Source organism: Nannobrachium achirus (genome assembly GCF_963921795.1).
Source record: "Nannobrachium achirus genome assembly, chromosome: 15".
NCBI classification, from domain to species: Eukaryota; Metazoa; Chordata; class Actinopteri; order Myctophiformes; family Myctophidae; genus Nannobrachium; species Nannobrachium achirus.
Window position 1 is genome coordinate 16,682,937 of NC_137822.1, and position 18,191 is coordinate 16,701,127.

The following is an 18,191-nucleotide window of genomic DNA, read 5'->3' on the forward strand; positions in this document are numbered from 1 at the left end:
TGCTAGGTTTTCAATGTGTGTGTATTGGGGGGGGGGGGGGGATTCTATGCTTCCCAAATAAAATGTTTTGTTTTTGACAAATGTTTGACAAGGGTTTTAACTCAATATAGATATTAATGTTTATTATGGTTATATTATGTTGTAAATGAATCTGAAAAGAGTTTATGTAGTATGCATACAACACACCATGATACTGTAAATGGCACCAAAATACAATGTACCTGTGAAATATTGGTAAACTGGTGTCTTGTATTGAAGGTTACAAAAAAGAAAAAAGCATTCTTGAAAAGGTAAGTAATCAAACACAGAGAAGAGTTTGAATTTTACAGGACATGGCAGTTACTGTAAGCACCAAAGAGTAGCAACTCCCTTCTCTTCTCATTCAAGTTAATTTAAGCTGCCTTGGGCGTTTTCGCGAGCCGTTGTGAGCTTATAGAGCTGATAGAAAGAGGTTTGGTGTAGAGGGGAAAAAGAGCAGAGTGAAAGGTCAAGTTTATTAAGTATTGACGGTTCAAGTGGTTAAATATATGAAAACACAAATTGACATGAATCCAAAATACACAATGATTGTGCTGTCAAACGATGAACCTAAATGGAATATATATGAACAGGTTGTGGGGGTCTCTGCTTCATATCTCTCTCAACTAAAGGGTCCTTGGCCTGAAAACGTTGGAGACCCCTGGTGTAGACACTCCACAAAGCCTGCGAATTCACGGTGGATTCAAACCCACAACTGGTGGTGTGCAACCACTGCGCCACCCGAGCAATTCACAAATACTCAAACTTCATAAATACTCAAATATTTATTTTGCAATTCACAAATACTCAAACTTCACAGTGTATCAGTCAGTATATATCTACAGTATGTCAAAGAACAAAAATATTAAGTGTGCTCTCTATTATGAGTCTTGAACGGCCACATGAACGCTGACCATGAACATATTTTGGAATTGCCCAGAAATAGACAAATATTGGGATATATGGTCACAAATAAAGGACATACTAAAATAATTGAATGTGAATGTATATGTGAATTTTGCAAATAAATAAAAAAAATCCCGGGCTGCTTCCTCTTCGGGGTTCCTCTTCTGGTTTGGATCAGATCGGTGCTTGCAAAGCAGGACCCTATTAAAAAAAAGAAAAAAAAAGAAAAAAAGTTAATACTAGCGGGTAAACTGAAAATATAAGGCAGAAAGCATTCAACTTCCGCCGTGTGAGCTTCCCCGGAAGTTGTCTTTTTTTTCACAGTGCGGTGTTCCTGCAAACATATTCCCCGCTGGAAAAGAATGGTCTACGTCTCCAGCTCCGTCGGTTGCGCTTGCAATAAACAAAATATATGATTCAGGCGATGTTACACTTATTAAGAGCGAGTTTTCTGAAATACATTATTCAAAAATTAGCCTACAAAAACAAATATGTTGCTAGATACTTTACATGTACTGTGTAATACACTAAAATGTGTTCCCTGCCTGAATGGGTTAAGAGCTACAATCCATTTTAACTTCCGTTAAACGCAGCACTTCCGGACAATTATCTGTGAAGAGGATATAAAGATAAGTTAGATGCCCAAGGCAGAGAAGGACTCAATTTAACAACAGAGCACAGAGACATACACACAAATAGGCCAGTCAATCTAAGTTAAAAACTAGTTAAAAAAAAGTATTCTACTGCATTTGGCCCCAAATGAATTATCCACTTATTATCACCCTTGATTCAATCACCCTTTCAATCAAAACATCACAATGAAACTATTACACTCTATTACATTGCGTTCAAACATAAAAAAAAAAGGAAAAAGACACAGACAGGATGTGGCGTGCTTCTAGATGATGTGGCTTTAGAATTCGTTTTCAAGGACACCAATATGAATATGAAATATTCTCAACAAATAAACAAACAGTGGTTGCAACTTGCAACCCACCAACCTTGATTAAAGGAAAAAGACACAGCCAGGATGTGGTTTGGCTCAATGGTGAAGTCCAGTCTCCTCTGGACCCTATAAAAACTAAATTAAAATATGTTAATACTAGTGGGTAAACTGAATCCATTTTGATGTGTTTTCATATAGCCTAATGATAACGTGCACAACACAACCCAATAGAAAACTGGAAAAAGGCTTAATCTATGCAGCAACTCACTGACAGTCACTAAGTCAGTATTGATAATGAAATTGTTTTAAAAAAAGAATAGTAAATTATAAGCCCTGTTGAGGACCCCTGACACATTTTAACCAATGAAATTCAGAAACATTTCCAGAATATTTAATCCAATTTACAGGACTATATAACAATAATTCAGCGCAATAACGAGTTGCTTACCCCTATGTGCAATGCCCAAAGACGGGCAGTGTAGCAAAAGTAAGTAGATCGACTATTTTCGGCAAAGAGGTTTGGTGTAGAGGGGGAAAAGCACAAGTACCAAGTGAAAGTTCAAGTTTATTAGTTATTGACCGTTCAAGTGGTTAGATATTTGAAAACACACGTTAGCATGAATCCAAAATGCACTGATCATTGTGCTGTCAAGCGATGAAACTATATGGAATCAATGAAAAGGTTGTGGGGGTCCCTGCTTCATCTGTCTCTCAACTAAGGGGTCCTTGGCCTGAAAACATTGAAGAACCCTGCATATGATAAAGGGCCAGTGAGCAACAAAGAGAAAGATACGATAAACCAAAGATGAAAAAAAGAGACAACGTAATTTGTATTGCTTGTACTTCCACAGAAGGTCCCATTGGGTAGTTTTAGTGGTGAGAGATCAGATCGCCATACTGCAGTGGTGATCTGATCTGATCTGATCTGATCTGATGCAACCCCCCCCCCCCCCCCCCCCCACACACACACACACACACACACAACATACTGCAATGTATGATGCTCATCACTCACTGTGAAATTTTCTCTGGAGCTCCTGCTGTACTTGCTGTGAGCTGGCTCCATCAGGGCGCATGAAACCCAGCAGCCTCTGTTGCAGGTTGGCAGGGGAGCTGAAACTGTCAGCCAACAGAAAACATGGTACCCATAAAACAAAATAAAAAAAATGGGACAGAAGAGATATGCTGCATGTGTTGTGCAGTTCCATTAAATGCAAAATCAGCCTATTGACTGAAAGCTGAGCCTATTAATCTAAATCCCAAGGGACCATTTTTGGTGAGAGCGAGGTGCACTCTCAGACTGTTTACAAAATAACTATACATGCTAGAAACTCAGGACTTTCTGGTGAAAGCAGGCATTCTAAGCTTCATTTCAAGGTATTGTTTATTCAAATAGTCCTAACAGATTTGCTGTGGCTCTGGAAAGATGGGGCAAAATGGTCAAAGTTTTGGGCAAGGGCTACTGTATCTATAGAATGGGAGAACATCCGGGCAGTGAATGTGTTAAATGGATTCCTCTTTTTCTACTGGTGTGTTGTAGATCCCACATACTGATCGTCACATGCGCAGTGAAATTTTGCTTGGGTTCAGATCTTAGACAAATCATTTTAATAAGTAAAAGTAGCCATGGGTGGCCGTACTGTACACATTTTAGAATATGAGCTTAGCAAAAACCTTATGATTCAAGTTTATCATAATCTGTGTTTTTATTCATCTATTATGATTCTCAGACAACAAGCTGACAACCAAGCTACCAAACTAAACTCTAAATCAGAATAGCATGTTGTACATTTTACATAAAGTTGTATTATATGGCCTTGCATTCTGAAAGGGGTGTATATGGCGATATGCTTACAATATCAAAGTACTGGATTATTATATCCAACCAGAAAGGTTGCTGCCATGAATAATTTTTGTATGCCAGTGGGGGGCCGCCAAATCCTTGTGATAGGATAATTATTTTAAATGAACTACTTGAACCCTTCCATCCCTATACTCCAAATATAGCAGATCTACAAGCTCTCAACGCCTCGCAACTGAGAGCATGTAGATCAGCTATTTTTGGCAAATAGGTTTGGTGTAGAGGTAAAAAAAAAAAAAGAGCAGACCAAGTACAGAGTGAAAGGTCAAGTTTACTGAAGAGTTTAAGTGGTTAAGTGTCAAACAAGTCTATGAATCTATCTATGAAATCGATGAGAATCTCCATCACACATTTATACAATATGTAGAGCGGGTCCCTGCTTCATCACCCTCTCAGCTAAGGGGTCCTTGGCCTGAAAAGGTTGAAGACCCCTGGGCTATACAAATGATCTGACTTGAAAGAACGTCACATCATCTCATTATGGTACTTACAATAGTCATAGTCTGATTCCCTTTGTTAATTGTCTTCTCAACAGCAAGGCTCCCATCCCAGATACTCCTGTAAAAAGTAATCAGCATCTTCCTTGTGAACATACACCAGCACTAATGGTTCCAACAAAGATGTAGTGAAGAGCACTAGTAAATTATGACCCAGATAGCATAGTTAATTTATGCCAATGTGCCAAATCAGTCCATAAATCGCAGTTTAGTTACACAACTGACCCCAGAATACGGGTGAAGTAGACACTGATGCCATTGTGTTTTCCTGAGAAAACCACCTCTGGGCCAGCTGACATCGATGCGATCGGGGCAGCACCAGAAGTTATGGGGGTTGCAGCCTGAGCCACAAAAGGTGTCATTAGAAGTGTAGGTAAAACACCTGAGGAAAGAAAGAGAAAGGCTTAGATAGGGTGACCTATCATCAAAGGTAAGGCCTCAAAGCTCCCCTCCAGCCAATTATACCGTTTGCCATCATACATTTTCAGCAAAACACCTCCAGCGTTGTGATATTTACCTGGTAAAGGAGAGCTAAACATGGGTCCAACATTGCTTGGAGCTGTGATGGCTGAGGGGAATCTCATCTGTGCTTCTCCTCCATATCTATTAAAGCAATGAAAAAGTCCAAGGTATTGTGATGTACAATAGTTTGTAACAACTCTTCCTCTATAATCCCATTCGAATTTGAATGCTTTATAATTAAAACCTTTAAAAAAATATATATGTTATATTTGTAGATGCTAAAATTTAGCCTATTATGATGTACACAATAAGGTACATACATCTGCAATGCCTACTGGGCATACTTAGGATATAGCATATGGTTGTTATCTTCTGTCCACTAGGGGGCATTTCAACTATCAAAACTATTTTCTGTTATAAGCTAACATTACCAATAACCAAGTGGAATAACCAACAGAGTATGCTTTCTTGCCAAGTAACTAATAATGAAGGCACAAAATGAATTACGATAACTCATTACTCATTCATTACCCATCACTTGTCAATAAGCACACATGCACAGAGCAGGTTGTTGGTGGTCGACCGTGGAGCCTCAGCTCCATTGGTAACTCATCCAATCACTAACTAACTCAGCCAATCACACACTCGTTTCATTCTCAAACCACTTTATTTAACCCATTTAGGACAGGAACGCCTATTTGTAACTGTACTTCTCAAGACAGGACCCCCTTTTTGGGTTCTTGTTGCTATGTACAGTATTGTTGAGAACCCGCACATGTCCATGCCCGGGGTCAGAGGAATGGCCGCTCGCCAGGTGGAGAGTTTAGGACATGATGAAATGAGGTTTATGATGTAGTAAGATATCTGATTAAATAGGTAGGGATGTGTGTTGCTTAACAGTAAACATCTGATAAAAAAGAGGAAAGCGCCTAAAATACAAGCCTCTCTCTTTTTGTTCGGACGGACAAGGACTCTATATTTTTACTGTGTTGCCTTTTGTTTATTTTTTTGTACTCTTTTCGCTTTAATAAAACAATAAAAGCCCTTTTTACTTGGGAACCAAATACTGTGTTGTTCTTCTGCTCCATCCTCGGTCAAAGGTCATCTGCCATTTCCATCTCTTTGTAGGATTATTCCTGAGTTTGGGTGAGTCCAGATATACTGTATTATCTAGATTTTCATAGCCAAACGGTTTAGTCTGTTGTCATTTTGGTGGTCTCGCATTTTCCTGTCCCTCTGGGAGCTCAGGACTGCTGCTGGTCAGCCCGAGGCGGAGGGGGCTTTGCTCTCAGGAGAGCGAGGTTTACCCGGCCTGGTGATCACCGGTGGGAGCTCTAAATCCAAACAGAGTGATTGGGATTGTGAGACCAGCGTGGCTGAAACAAAGCCTGCACTCTGATTATCACAGGTGGTAATCTTTAGTACAGTGATACTGAGAAAGGAGACATGGAGAAAGTGTGTCAGGATACACTCTCTCGCAGGTGCATAAAAACATTCTTCATTCACTGAGTGTCAGAAACAGCTCTGCTCTCATCCATGTGTAAAGTCACTCTGCTCGGAGATAACTCAGTCTATAAAGAGTGCGACAGGAGTAGATTATAAGACGTTGATGCAGTGGTGTTTTTACTTGGTCTAAGTTATGACGATAAAGTAGCCATTTAAATACATCAGACGAATTCAGCCGAAGCACAGATATGAGTGAACTGTGGTATGTGACCCCATAGTTGTAATTTTGTAGAAAATCCCCTCAGCCGACTGTAGTAGCGCACAGTCGTGGTCTGAGGGTGGGGTGAGCCAGCGGTGAACCCCTGAAGCCACCGCTCAGCAGCAGAACAGTATTGTAAACCCGACCGCGTGAGGTGCTGGTGTGCTGGGAGCTGGGGCGTGCGCCTGTCGGGGGGGTCATTTGGCTGGCTTATTCTCAACAAGTATATAGAAACATATTGTCACTGTCGGGCAGAAACGTCCAAGTGGTTGTTTTTTTCTAGTAAAGTAAAGCCATGCTTCATCATACAAGACTGTCGCACAAAACTAGTGAAAATAGCAGATCTACAAGCACACAACACCTCGCGGCGCGAGTGATTGGCTATTTTCACTATTTTAAAGTATTTTTAAAATGATAAATACAAAATGAACGGTTTTGGATACACAAGATTTCCAGGAGCCAGGATTTAGAAGGCGTTTTTTAGAATCTGCCTAAATGGGTTGATTTGGAAGTTTCCACTATACTCATTCCTGCTTGCTTTTGCTGCTGCTGCTCTCACCACTGCCGTCTGGCTAAAAAAGAAATGCTGCTCACTCTCCACCACCCCAGCTACTGTACCACCTGTCGTTTATGTATGGGGGATTCACAGTCCCTATGGTTGGGAGATGCGCTTTCTCAAAGTACCCAAAAGCAGATGCAATTCATTGCCAAACCATAAATAAATATACTGCTCGTTCATTTAACATTCAATCAAATTATTCATCCATTCACGAGTTGTCCTGACTGAAGTTGGGTTTCTAAAGCACTGCACTGCCAACGTCTGCAATATTTAAAACTGGCCATCACTGTTCTGTCCACATTCGGTTCTATCCACATTTTCTTAAGTGCAGAGCACTTTTTATTTACTATATTTTATAATCCCAGAAGTGGTGGCAACTGCATGGGAGAGTAAACACAACACTGACCTGAAGAAGGCTCTGGTGGCCCACACTGAAACTTCTCTGTCACAAGCAGCGTTAGAACAAGCCAGGATCAAAGCTGTGGCACATGCTTGCTCCTCCTGAAAGTGAAGAATGTGGGAGGAATCAAGCATATGATACTAGAATAATGTGTGATACACATACAGCACATTTGTTTGTGTATAATCTGATGATTAGCTAAACTGCTATCCTTACCCTGTGAAGCTTGAAGAATCGTTCAATTTCTTCACCTTCTCCTCCAGCGCCACTAACCAAGAGGTGGCGCAGTTGGTCAACTGGACGTAGCTTATGGAAGATGTGACTACCCTACAGTACAGGAAATAACATAATTTAGGCGAGTTATGGCAATGATTTGAAAAGACAGACAGACTGATAATAGAATTGCGTACATCATTATCTCTGCAAGGCAGTAGCGATGCCAGGATTAACATTTGGCAAAATTTGGTGCTGGACAGGGGGAGGTCTCACACAAGCCATCTTAAAAAAAATCCAGACCATTTGTGTCATGTAAGGACAATTTTAAGCATTTGACTTCAGCACAGCACTTGTGAGTGAGCCATGTATGTTGTGATGTCATAGTGATGAAATTGCAGTGATTGGCTGTACAAAAAACATTGAGCCATTTGTTTCAGAATGTAGGCCAGATCTAGGCCAGATATAAGCCAGGTTTCAGAGCCCACATCTGGCCCGGACGTTTTGTTGGGATTGGACGTTTTGTACACTGTTTTGAGGTGAGGGGTGCTTTATATGTAGGCCATATCTAGGCCTGATGTGTTTATGAGTTAATGTCATTAAGCGTCCTGCTAGATTTGGGTAATTTGGGATGAGGTGGGACATGCGTGATGTGACACCAAACTTTGATCCATTTGTGTCAGAATATAGGCCAGATGTAGGCCAGATGTAGACCACGCTTTTTTACACCTAGTGTGAGGTGAGGGGTGCTATTTATACAAGTTAATTTCACTCACATTCACACACTGATGGCGGAGGAAACAACGCAAGGCACCAAACTGCTCATCGGGAGCAGTTAGGGGTTCAGAGCCGGGAATCGAACCTGGAACCTTCAGATTCCAAGGCGGCCCTCTTGAGCCACTGTCACCACTAACCACAAATGACCACATTTGGAGTGATAGCTGAGGCACAAGTATCCCTAAGCTCCAGAAACAAACCTTGCCATAGCTCCAGTACTTATAATGTCTATGTGAATCAACTGAACTATTTGATTCAAACATAAAGCCTTATAAAAAGGATAACTGCATTCTGTAGTGTAGTACAGTAATTTTTATTATGGCTCTACTGAGCATACCTTACTAGCAGTGGTGTAAAGTAACTAAGCACATTTACTTAAGTACTATACTTAAGTACAATTTTGAGGTATCTGTACTTTACTTGAGTATTTCCAATTTCCAATACTTTTACTTCTACTCCACTACATCTCAGATCCAAATATTGTACTTTTACTCCACTAAATGTATTTGAAAACTTTAGTTACTAGCTACTTTGTAGATGTATGAAAAAAATTATAAAACATACTTAAACCACTGTAGCCATATTTTATACCTTGGCAATTTGAAAATATTTTCAAACATATTGTACTTTTACTTTTGGTACTTTAAGTACATTTTGATGCCAACACTTTCGTACTTTTACTCAAGTACATTTTGAATGACAATCTTTTACTTGTAACGGAGTACTTCTACATTGCAGTATTGACACTTTTACTCAAGTAAAGAAATTGAATACTTTTTCCACCACTGCTTTCCAGTTAAAGTATTGTACTATACTGACCTTAGCAGACGGAAGGACAAATCTTTGTGGAGGGATATTGTGTTGTTCAACCACCACAGGAGAGTCCGTAATGGGGACCAGGTCTTTGTTCAGCGGAGTGGAGACCTTGTTGGGCCTCTCCTCGTTGATAGCCCAGGAATGGCCATCTACATTGGACATCATCTACAATACAATGTATAGAACATTAAGAACATCCCATGGCACAGAAAAGCTAAATATGAGTGTACTGCAGGGCTGTCACGATATATGTCATTAACGACGATTTAATTGTGTTTCTGTTCTAGACAATTACATTCCTGTTTGGCTTTTAGGCTTTGAAGTCACACATGGGATATATGACACATAACCTATAAGGTAAATATTCAAAGAAAAGCAGTACAATTTTGACGCAATGCGACACGTTGTGAGCTTGTAGATCTGCTATTTCCACTATTTTGTCCACATGTTTGAAAATATTTCAACGTGTAAACGATTATGACAAAATAATTGTCATTATGTCAAATTATGGCGATTAGACAATTATGTAATAGCCCTCGTGTACTGCATTCATAAAAGCAAGCATCCCACCTGAGTCTCCATTAGGGGTTTCTTTCTTCTGAAGGGGAAAGAGTCGTGGTTGATGCACCACAGGATGTCGCTATCCTCTGTCTCAGATGCAGCCATTAGTAGAACTCCTTCAAAGATAAAAAAAAAATCAATGTATTACAGTCAGATGTGACCACACCGTCTTGTATTCAACAGGAGATAAGAGCAAGACAGTGTAATACCTTTGCTATGTAGAGCCTTGTGGACCTTTCCAGGTGGAAGACGGACATGCACCAAGGCAAGAAGGCTGGGTCTCGCAGCAACATGCTTCATTTGTGGCGGGGTAAATGGCGTGGTGCTGAAGTAGAGACGAACACCCATTTCGTTTTTTAAATAAAGGTATTAGTATCTCAATAAAGCAAAAGTACATGTCAATCTTTTTATTTAACACATCACTATTGCAGCACTAGTTCTCCTTACCGGCATGAGTAATGGCAAGCAGGTGGCAGTCTAATGACTCAGATCTGTCAATCACAGAGATCTGGACAATAGGTTTGAAGACAGAACGATCAATTGTCCTGTATTTGGAGAAGACGTGAAAGTGGATGGAACACATAGCCAAAACAGATACGATTATTATTTGTTTAAATACTTGACAAACCTAGACTTACCTGGCAATGTTTCCAGCTGCACCAACAATGTAATTCTGTGACATACATGTCAGACGACTCATGCCCATGCCATCAGCACCCAGGTCATATACCTGAATTACAAACAAACGTCAACTAAACCAAAAGGTAAAGGATGAATCCTTTCAAGAATTTTGAGATCAGGAGCGACGAATATTGATTTCTGATACGCTTCAATTTGTCAAGAGACAGCTGAGTGACAAAACATCAAGAAAAATCACATGTAGGACTACTTTCTCTGAGCGTGTGAAGAGTGTTGCGGGAGTTGTCAATGGCTATCTGCATAATGGGGTCTGTTGAATATAACAGCATGCGTCTGCATTATAAAAAGTTGTATTGGACCAGAGACAATTCCCAAATCATTTGAATTTGAATCACTTTCCTTACCATCTTCTGAGAACCAGAACTGGACCATGGAGGGAACGAGAAAGGACAGGCTGCTTTTGGAGTGGTTGATCTTTTGGCATCGCTGGCTAAACCAGCCTGCCTCGGCCTGGTATGCGATCTCATACAGGCAGCCGTCCTTGCCTGCCATGAAGATGCGTCCATGGTCCGTGGAGGCGATGGCCAGGATGTGAGTGTTGTCTGTTGGTATGGAGTAGAGTGGGTCCGGCAGCAGCTGCATCCCACCAGACATGCTGTCATTCAACCCTATAAGAGAAAAAGCAAACGTCAGGACACTCCAATACAGTAGGTCAGGGGTCTTCGAATTTTTCAGGCCAAGGACCCCTTAGATGAGAGACAAAGCAGGGACCCCCACAGCCTCTTCAGAGATTCCATAATATAGTTTCATTATTTGACAGCATGATTCTTAGTGTATTTTGGATTCATGTAAATTTGTTTTCAGATATTTAACCACTTGAACTGTCAATAGTTATTAAACTGGATCATTCACTCTGTACTTAGTCTGCTCCCTCTACACCAAACCTCTTTGCCGAAAATAGCCGACCTACAAGCTCACAAAGCCTTGCAGCGCGAGGTGTTGTGAACTTGTAGATCTGCCATTTTTGGCTAAAGTTCTCACTCAGAATATGGACGCTAGGGTTCAAGTGGTTAATCTACTGTAAAAACGAGAAACAAAGTTTCTATCATACAGTAGGTAAATGGGTTAAGAGGACAGGACTCTGGGTAAACTAACCGTGTCAACAATAGAACAAATATTTCGGTGTAAGGGCCTGGATGTGGGAGTTCTCACCTGTATGGCCATTAGGAAAACTGAGTCCAAGGATGACCACATCCACTGGTGTGGCTAGCACTAAGAGATAGTGGATGTTGGGCTGGAAAATCTTAATTTCAATCCCAAAGAATACATGATCCAATTTTTGTGGTTTAAGATGAAATGTTATGTCTACCTGGCTTTGGTTTCACGAGACCCACTGACAGGATGGTTTCAATGAGGCCATCAAAATATGCCACATCACCACTGAAAATTATCAACATGTCAATCAATACATAAACCTTTTATATTCATTACTGGTCCATGCAACAGTTTTATAAAGGCAACTGCTTCAAATGTAAACGTATGCAGTACGCACCCATCTTCATAGTTCCACATGAAGATGTCATTGTCGATGGTGAGCCATGCTCGACTTATCTCAGGAAAGACTCCCATCATGCAATTGCACTGCATATCTATAAAGCTTAGTTAAGATGAACGCAAGTACCTTGGGCACATCATCATTTTGTATGAGAGGAAATCTAACAAAAAGAGTAACACAATTAGACGTGTGTACGGCAGGTATCAATGCACAAGCCAATTTATTTGTTTTCACAAAGGATACGGCTGAATTGCTCCACTAGTTCAGGAGGTAAGGGTACTCTGCGGACTGCACTAAGCTCTGGGAGGTTTGACACAGTAAGTAGCCCTGGTCCCTGGAGGGGATAGTCCATGTCTGACATTCCAGAGAGTGACGGCATATCTGCAAGGAAAGGAACAAAATAACAGTAACACTCCTGTTAATTATTGTCATATTCACTGACGTGGGCTACAGGCAGCAACAGATTTGACAACAAATCTGTGTTATTGTCTCCACCAGCCGAAGGCTTGGGGGAGAGTATGTTTTCCCCTTCGTCCGTCCGTCCGTCCGTCCGTCCGTCCGTCCGTCCGTGCGTGTGTCCTCGCAGTTTGTGTGCACCAAATCTCAGTCGCCGTTGGCCCGGTCGCTGCCAAAATCAGCACACACATTCCCTGGATGCCAATCTAGAACCTCTGCCTTAAATTTTTCAAATAGGCCTTTTCTAGCGCCACCTAGTGGCCGATGTTCACAAAACACATTTCTGTGCACTACTCTTACAGATTTTGTCCAAAAATCCTACAAATCGGTAGGCAGTATCTCGACAGTCATGTGATCGACAAGAATCTGTCCAATTTTGCATATTCCATCCTGATTGGCTAAGATTGGCTTCCAAAATTTGTAGGATTGAGCCGTTTTGAACAAAATGCCTCAAATCCCAAACGCAAAGTGCAATTATCATGAAATTGCACACACACGTTCCCACTAGGTCGAGTAAGAAATGCCACTTCAAATTTTTTAAATCAGCCTCATGGTGGCGCTATAACAGGCCGATTTGTGGTTTTACCTATAACTCCACCGATCAATTTCAAACTTTGTAAGCGCACTCCCTAGAGGCTAAGGATAAACCTTTGCCCTGCATTTCTCACATCAGCCTTTTATAGTGCCACCTTTGGGTCGACTTATGTAAAACCCATTTTTGAATATTACTCCTTGAGATTTTATCCAAACATCACGCAAATCGGTACACAGTATCTCTATAGTCATGTGATCAAGTCCGATCCGTCTGATATTTCATATTCCATCCTGTTTGGCTAATATTGGCTTCCAAAGTTTGCAGGATTGCTCCGTTTTTGAACAAAATGCCTCAAATCATCACCGCAGCTTGCGATTACCGTGAAATTTGCCACACATATTCCCACTAGGTCAAGGAACAAATGCTACCTTTTTCACATTGGCCTGTTATAGAGCCACCAGCAAGTAGACTTTAGCAAAACACATTTTTGGAACACAATGCTTCAAATCATGCATGCAGCGTCCGATTGCCATGAAAGATCTAAGATGAAGAACATATGCTACCCTTTTATTTTTACATTGGCCTATTATACAGTAGCACCACCAGGATGCACGGCCTGGTGGAGACCTGTGCTCGGAAGAGCACTGCTTCTAGTTGATACTTCTACTGCATTGGTTCTAAACTGGGAGCCCAGGGACTCCCACGGGTTCTTGAAAGGGTTCCAGGGGTCTTCAACTAAATGGACGATCATAGGAACCGAACTAAATGGACACCCGTGTGGTGAAATCTTGCTACTACTACATGTCATTAGTTCGACTAAGGAGTGTCGGGAGGGTTAGCGACTCATCCCACGGAGTTAGAGTAAGGGTTGGGTGTCGAAAAAATTACATGTAGTAACAGCGAAGCGCTCCCCACCTGTGGGTTCGTAACTCAGAGCACTCTCCAAGTTAAAGTAATGGAGGATTTTAAGGCGCAAATGAGTGCCCCAAAGAAAAAGGTTGTCTCAAAAGGGACTCAGTGGTCCATCTAAGCATACTATGCATATCAAACTGGGGGATCTTGCAGTGGAAAAGGGTTGGACATCACTGATCTGTTCTACTGTGCCTGAACATCATCACTTACTGTGAGAGGGAACGGACAGCAGCTCTGACAGATCAGGAAAGCAGCGGTCATCTTGCATGTGTCGGTCAATGAGCCGACCAGAGCTCTCCAACGCCTCGGCGAGCGCAGCAGCTGGGCTGCTGGGTCCAACGCTGGACGGCATGACGACGACGGTCCCACCACCACCGGCTCATGGAAAAATGGGAGATATTTTCACGCACGTTTTCTGACAACATTAAATGCCATGATGAGTCGGCAACCTGGGAGGGCATGGGGGAGATCTATGGATGATCTGTGTAATTTCACAGCCATTCTAAGGCTAAAAACAGTTCCTTTTTATTATATTAAAAGTTAAATAGTGAAAATAGCTGATCTACAGGCTAACAACGCAACATGAGCTTGTAGATCTTACAAATTTTGGGTAACACTGCTGTCTGATAAAGTAGGGCATCAATTTCTAAGGAAAAAACTAACCAAAAATGTTTTTCCCTTTAATAATGGAAATAAAAGCATGTATATGAAGGTGAGGCAAAAAATTAAAAATAAATAAAATACAAAAGAAATACATTTATGAATTAGTCAAATGCAACAAGCCAGGATAAGTGATCGTTCCCCTTTTTTAAATCTACATCAAAGAGGTAATTTATTGAATATGGGGCTTCCTGCTTGAGATAATCTGTGTTGTTTTTTTTTTTACTCCTAGTGTTATTTGGTTATATACATGATTAAAGACTTTCTACTGGAGGCAACAAGCATTGAGAGTTAATTGAACCCAGTGATCTGTAATCTACAAGCCCACAATTGCGATGTGACGCATTGTGAGCTTGTACGATTTGACAGCTTTACTAACATATGCCCTTAACGTTACAAAAAAACAACAGAAGTGACTAACACAAAGTGACTCTAAGCAACTCGAGTCTAAGCAACTCGAGTGGTTAGTTGTACAAGGACCATTAACAACATTATGCTGGGATGCGACATGCTAGTTAGCCAAGCAGCCGTAGCATTACAAGTATTATTGAAATGTTTGAAAATAAACCAGAGTACTTCACCTGTATTAAAAAATAGGTGTGTCGCGTGCTTCTAGCTGATGTGGCTGTAGAGTTAGTTTTCAAGGACACCAATATGAATATGAAATATTCTCAACAAATAAACAAACAGTGGTTAGCAGCCCACCAACTACAGCAGTTTGGTCAGACTAGAGCTAGAGCAGCCGGGGACGTATTTCCGGTGAGGACAGACCATGTAGAGATGCGGCTATAGAGCACTGCTGCCTCCTACCGGTTACAGAAGGAACATCAATACTGTTGTAATTCAACTGTTTGGTTCCATTTGTACACTATCAGAGTTAAGGGGAGACCTTGACATTTTAAATCATGATTTTTAAAAGCTTCTTAGTTGTGCTGTTAAATATTAAGAGCAATTTATAATAAAATAGACATTGGTGTGTTTTTCCTTGTTATGGGGGTGTGGGGTGGTCCATGACGACTGCTTGAAATATGCTATAGTGGTACAGGCCATAGCTCAAAAAAGGTTGGGAACCATATAGATCTCTATCCTGATCCAGTTACCAGGCAAACCTACAAGTCATGATTCAGGTCATAGTATCTCCCATATACACTGAATCTACTGTAATGCAGAGTTGTACAACCCAACAAATGTTCAAAGACTCAGTCAGCGTCCAGCGAAGCCCAGTTCAAGCACACAAGTGAGGGCAGCCAAGCATGCAGTGGCTGTAGCCAGCGTTCCTGGTCTGTTGGCTGACTCATCTAATTTTATGCATCACCAACGCTATCCACACATCATTGGAGGTGGCTATCTTCAATCAGTATATTGCTGCAGCCTCCTATACCTGCATCATTTCTGCATGGGGTCATTCTCGCAGAAGAAAAAGCATTTATTGTTCACTTAAGCAGGATTACGTTAATAAACTTGATAGGTCATCATGAAATCAAGTTTCCCCTCACTCTACTTTTGCTCATCAATCCAATGATGCAAATAGCCAACAATATAAATATACTGCAGCTGCTGAGTGTCAAATATTTAAACTGCATATGAATGGTTTTAAGTTGTGATAGGCAGGTATCTATCATGGCAATATATGTTTTCTGTAACCACTTAATTCTTTCTGAACATTTTTCACAAGATTACTCAGGACCTTGAAATCCAAATATAGTCATTTGTGAATGGATTAACATTGTATTCACAGGGTTTGGACTAAGGGATCTTGACAGTCAACATGCTCAACAGTAAACAAAAAACAAAACATTAAGGGTTTAACTAGTGCACACACAAGCGCAGCATCAAGTGCACACTGAAGAAATGACAACATAAATAGAACAAAAATGTGATACATGAAACTAGTAAACCACCATAAACAAACTACATCAGATCTACAGCATTTGGCCCCAAACAAATGATCCACGTTATCACCCTTGATTCACTTTCAATCAAAACATTACAATGAAACTATTACACCAGTGTGACACTAAAGCTTTTGTGTTTTATTGTGTTTTGTAGTTCAAACATTCACTGTCAAATATCAAGACAACAAAAAAGGCTCAGAGCCCGGCCACCAGCTCCGGCGCAACCTATAAAAAACAAAATAAAAACATGTTAATACTAGTGGGTAAACTGAATCCATTTTGATGAGTTTCCATATAGTCTAATGATAACGCACAACAGCACACACAACCCAACAGAAAACTGAAAGTTTAATCTATGCAGCCACTCACTGACAGTCACCAAGTCAGAATTGATAATGCTCGCATCGCAGATGCAACCGCTGTGAGCTTGTAGATCACATTCGGCTGCGACGCCGGAAAAGTCGCCTTCTACGCAATGCATGATGGGATGTTGGAAACAGGCGGATAGAGCAGTGAAGTGTGAGGTAATTTACACGTCCTACCTGGTTTGTGTTTTTCTTCCCCCCCATTCTGAATTCCTAGACCTTTTTCATATCGTGTCATAAGAATTGTGTTCCAATTATAAACTAATTATCTCGGCGGTTTGACTCGTATGGATATGAAGAATCGACTGATGGTGAGAAAAGGCTAATGTTAACTGTCGCCGAATTAGTACATTATTACTTTTTTGCTAGAAACAGGCTTTTTCAAATGAGTGATTGACTATCAAACCATACAGAGCCACCTCGTCAACAATATCACAAAGACCGCTTGTTTATTTTTTGGACCGCAATGCTCATGAGACTATTTTAAGATGACTCAATGTTATTCTCTAGACTCAATGAACTTACTCTAGTCCTCTCCTCCCCTCCTTTTTTCACCCTAGTCCCCTCCTCAGAGTTCCCACACATCTTTACCAATTAATTTCCAAAACGTTTCCAAAATATTTAACCCGATTTCCAGGACTATATAACAATAATTCAGCTCAATAACGAGTCGCTTACTCCTATACGCAATGCCCAAAGACAGGTAGTGTATGCCAGTGGTTCTCAACCTTTTCAGGCCGGCCCGTGACCCCCAAAATAATCATATTTGAACACACACATACACACACACACATATACATACATACATACATACATACACACACACACACATATATATATATACATATAACACGGTTTTATTGTGAAAATAGCCGATCTACATGCTCACGCCTCGCAATGCGAGGCGTTGTGAGCATGTAGATCTGCTATTTTCACAATTTCTGCCTCTAATATTTGACAATTTGGCCAATGTTTAATTTGTCATTTCAGAATTAACAAAATCAATAACGAAAGACAATGCATAGTTATGTTTTCCAGGAACTTCCAGGACCCTTTATCATTCCCAAAACTTTTCCAGTACTGGATAAATATTTTTCTAATTTCAAAATATTTCCAGGAATTTCATGACCGTGGGAACCCTGTCTCCACCTCCAAATAACACATATTTAATAATAATAATTTAGATAAATCTTATTTTTACCTGAGCAACACGTTCATTGCAGCGGATGATTGTGATGTCCCGGGGTGCATTACCAGCATTCCACGTTGCGTGCCATTGATTGTAGTCTTGTTCCCATTTAAAGTCGGGCATTGGTCCGACGGGAGCCAGCATCATGCGTGTAATCCCGGGGATATGTTTGGGGTTCTTGCCATTCTTTGGCTTGTAATTCCCTTGGAAAACGAGGTGCTGTGAAGAGGATATATAGATAAGTTAGATACCCAAGGCAGAGAA

At 40.8% G+C, this 18,191-nt stretch overlaps 1 pseudogene across 1 annotated transcript; it reads right to left on the minus strand.

Annotated features, from left to right (window-relative positions):
- Positions 1 to 2,877: 2,877 nt before the first annotated feature.
- LOC308299639 (nuclear pore complex protein Nup155-like) lies at positions 2,878 to 15,182 on the minus strand (annotated as a pseudogene). The gene is made up of 18 exons (XR_013963375.1): positions 14,029 to 15,182; positions 12,159 to 12,296; positions 11,913 to 12,009; positions 11,730 to 11,800; positions 10,765 to 11,028; positions 10,599 to 10,670; positions 10,360 to 10,451; positions 10,156 to 10,266; positions 9,931 to 10,046; positions 9,731 to 9,837; positions 9,164 to 9,325; positions 7,571 to 7,681; positions 7,361 to 7,455; positions 4,746 to 4,831; positions 4,454 to 4,610; positions 4,223 to 4,289; positions 3,334 to 3,338; positions 2,878 to 2,989 (listed from the first exon to the last, which is right to left on the minus strand). The product of XR_013963375.1 is annotated as a nuclear pore complex protein Nup155-like (transcript).
- Positions 15,183 to 18,191: the final 3,009 nt, after the last annotated feature.